At 43.2% G+C, this 4,199-nt stretch overlaps 1 long non-coding RNA gene across 1 annotated transcript; it reads right to left on the reverse strand.

Annotated features, from left to right (window-relative positions):
- Positions 1 to 630: 630 nt before the first annotated feature.
- Positions 631 to 3,905, reverse strand: LOC140214199 (uncharacterized). The gene is made up of 2 exons (XR_011891120.1): positions 3,836 to 3,905; positions 631 to 797 (listed from the first exon to the last, which is right to left on the reverse strand). It is a non-coding gene; the product is annotated as an uncharacterized lncRNA (long non-coding RNA).
- Positions 3,906 to 4,199: the final 294 nt, after the last annotated feature.

Genomic DNA, 4,199 nt, shown 5'->3' on the forward strand with positions numbered 1-4,199 from the left:
TAAGAGGAAGTTGGAAAGAGTCTGGCGGCGCGTTTTATTTGTTCGACATACCGAAGGAAGGAATCGGTCACGCCTATGTTACAGCGTTGAAACTTCGATCTTCTTGAGGTACGTAGGAAAAAATATAGGCTGAAGGTGCTTTATCAAATAATGCAGGATCAACTTAAGATTGATAAGCTCAAATATCTACATGCTCCAGGCAAAAGATACCCGCGAACTAACCACGACTACGTCATAAAGCCGGACCACACCAACAGTGATACATATCGATACTCATTTTTCCTGGATGCGATAGAAATGTGGAACCAATTGCCAAACGCTATTGTTAGCTTAAATGATGTCACCGACTTTGAAAATGCTGCTGAGGCATATTTATGGGAGTTTTCGATTTAGTTTTGAAGTGCCAAGTGATATGTGCGACTTGATATTCATTGTACGTATTTTGATAAATGTCAGAAGTGTGCTGAACAGCATTCAAGTGAACATCTTATTAACTGTGAATTGACAAGTGTTAAGCAACTTTACGTACATTGACATTGTCCATATTTGATTTATGTAATTGTATTGTCCTCTCTGTTATGACCCTCTATGAGGGTTGACAGTATTAATAAATAAATAGACAACGAGGAATGTGGGTAAGAACACTTTATTTTCAGCACACATGTTTATTTAATGAACTGCTGTTATACTGCTAAAATCTGCACATTTAATAAAAGTACACTACTTTGCTTCATCACTCCATGCTAAGTGCAAGTATCCTGTACCAGGAAGTCAAACCAAGACGTGGGATGTTCAGTCTGTGAAAATAAAAACGAGTTTGAAACATTAACGTGCACACTCAAGAAAATAAACACAGCACAGGAACATATCCAATGAATCAGAATTACCCTTGAGAGCAAACATATAGTTTCTATGGCACAGTGAAGAAACCTTATTCCTCCAGCTTTTTTTTGTGCGCGCGAGAAAATATGAAAGTGCATGCGTTCTCCCCATATTGTGTATCTGTCACCTTTTCACACACAACAAAGATGATGTCTCAATGTGCCCAACTGTCTTTGCATATCCATTTCTCTGCTCTCATACCATGATACCTACAGTTAAAGGCTGTAGCAATGCTTAGCTTGAATGAACCAACACAAGCTACATGCACTGCGCTGTTGAACATGGCATTGTAAGTTAGATTCATGCACAGCACATTCATGTGCCATAAACATTTGATTGTGATTGTAGGCGAGATAAATAAAAAGAAGGTATGTAAATAAGAATATTCCCTAATAAGCTGTGCAGAAGTGCTCTCCCGTTTGGACAGAAGCCGAGCACAGCTGCAGTGAACAAGAAGCCAACTTATACAGCATTTAAAATCTAAGTTCTAAATGTGCTACAGATTTTTCTGAATTCATGGTCGAAACTCTAGGTGTTAAAGGTGACAAACATTTAAACAGGTCTCTATTCCGACTGGTAATGCTATGTGTCACCTAGTTTGATAAAATATGCCATATCACTGGTCTCCCAAGCTACGGCTGCTGTCCAGTTGCAAGTGCAAATCACTCAATTATGTCTAGGGCACGTTTGAGCAAAAGGCAGCCAAGATTACTGTGCCAATGAGATCTATTTCCTGACATCTGATTTCTTCTCAGAAAGCTACCTCTAAAAAAAAACCTTCACAACAACATAACCCAAACCTTTCTTGAGTAAAGCCATCACACTGGTCCTTGAACACTAATTACACAGTGGCTCTTTGTGATGTAATGTTATGTACGTCAGCACCTAACGAAGTACAGGAAAATTTAATAATGGCAGCGTGACAGGTACACAAAAAAGTAAAGGGATAAAACATCACACAAGCTGCCAACAGTGTTCATATCTCCATTTCAATGTGGATGTTTTTAGCAGTGAATACATGTTCTCATTAAACTGAGTCATATTATTACAAAAGCGAAGGGCAAGGGTCTTTACATTCTAAACAGACAAATGTGCTTTATTACGATTCACCGCAATACAGGAGGTGTTTTGCAGTGAACCATCACATAAGGTTTTGGCTAACTACGGCGGGCGTGTCCTACAGCGGGGCCTCTTGTGTATTGCGGTAAATCGTATTATTGTGACAAGAGCTAACCTGGCACGTATGGCTTTAGCCAACAAAAGTTCTCAAGACATCATGCATCCTGCCACGAGAATCTGCTTTGATGAGAGTAGAACATTAGGTTCGTCGCTGACAGAAACCATACATTCCAGATTCACGTAAATCTTTCCCAATATCGGCATGCTTCACCGCAACACACAACTATGTTGCGGTGATAACGGTGGTCGAACAGGCTGGTGCAAATGTTTCGACACGGGAGCATGCCTTCATCAGGACAACTGCTTTCCTTGGCAGTTTTCATATACGTGAGTGCCCCCAACTCCCAACAGGGGAGATTTACCTGGACCTTTGCCAAGAGACGTACCGACCAGCGTTTGGCAGTGGCTGGTAGAGATGCAGGAGTCTAAAAAGCGTTGCGAAATTCGGTTCCGTAAGGTTAGCTTCACCGCAATACAAATATGTTAAGCGGTCAGACATACAAAATATTTTGCGGTGAATCATAGCAAGGGTACCCGGCCTTTGATGCAAAGCAGCTTTCCAAGAGGCACGGTAATGCCGTGGTTAGTTATTCAGTTCCCCGCATGCGAGTGAGTTCCCTGCGTTTGGCGGTTTCCCAGTGACATACAAAATTACATTGATTGACTGTGTTGTAAATGGGCGACGGCACTATATGCTGATGCAAAAGCGTCGTTTCGCTTTCGAAAACTGCGCTCGGCTAAAGAGAACAACCTTGACTCGCATATGACCAAAGCAGTTGAACAGGAAACTACGAAATTACGTAGCTGTTATGGAAGAAATCAACAGCTCAGAAAAAAATGGCCGTGTAAACATTAACTGGCTTACGAGGTCGACAAACCAACGGTTCAAAGCATCACAGCCACGTCCGAAATAGCGCTGAAGGCCGGCCAGTACACTTAGGCGCCTCGGCGCGCGTAATGTAACAGGAGACGACAGGTGCATGCGTACATCATTAAGGAACACATATTATTTATGTCGGTGAAAGCGATCACTCTTCAGTTCTGACATGCTTCAGCGCGTAACACTAGTCTACTGCGGCGAAGCTGACTTCAGGACCCAGATTTCTTCAACTCATCTAGCGAGGCAGGTCCGTTCTATCGCGCTTGGCAACGTTTGACATTTTCTGCCTTAATTTCGTTTGTTCTTTTTTAATTTTCTTATCACAGTGACCCTGTATCACGCAGTAGCAGAGCTAGTGCCGCGTCTTAACTGCGTTAGGAAAGGCAAGCGTGTATGCAGCAGGCACGGCGGCATTGGCTCTTGTTTGGAAACTTCAAGAGACGCTCTTCCGCGCAGCGATGTCATTTGTATTATTAAAAGAATGCAGGTGACGATTAAATGAGCCGCAGCAAAGCTGTAAAAAAGCAGTAGTAATGCTGTTCTAAGAACCTCTCGCTCGAGCGAGATGGTCCTAGAAAAAAAGCGCGATGTAACGCGATCTGACGGAACAGCTCGTCATGCCAGTGTTTTCTTACGTCCTCGTTCTTTCGCGCATCCTCCCTGAACCAGACTACTAAATGGTTCTGTGCACGCACTGACGATCCTGACGGAGGCAATACCACTCACATGAGCAGCTCCATATAATATGCCACGGCCCATTCCACATGACGGCTGCAATTTGACGCGGCCAGGAGGCAAAATATGCGCACAAGGTACTTAATGGTAACGCATCAAACTGCTCACAGCCCCAATCCTTTATTACACGCATATAGCGTGGAAATATGAATTACTCACGCTCTAAGTGGGCACGGAATACGGACCGTTTCGCAGCGCAGCCGGCTCCTTAAGACGGCCGCCATGGAAATGAGCGGATGTGACATCATGGGTTATAGCGGACGTGACGTCATGGGCGAACGTAGACATTTCGGGCACCTTTCGTTTGCTGTGCCCCGGGCACAGCAGACACGGCCTTTTTCACCACGGCTCTTGATGTCAAGGGCAATTGTCTTGCAATGTATCTTGTACCATCTAGCATATGCTGTTAAATTTTTCACTTTTACTGCATAATGTATTTTATAATTTCTTTGTATTATGACTTTTTTTGTATAGTAAAACCCCCTACAATGCCCCTAGAGGGCACTGTAGTTACATATATAGA

This window comes from Dermacentor andersoni, chromosome 11 (genome assembly GCF_023375885.2).
Source record: "Dermacentor andersoni chromosome 11, qqDerAnde1_hic_scaffold, whole genome shotgun sequence".
Taxonomy (NCBI): Eukaryota; Metazoa; Arthropoda; class Arachnida; order Ixodida; family Ixodidae; genus Dermacentor; species Dermacentor andersoni.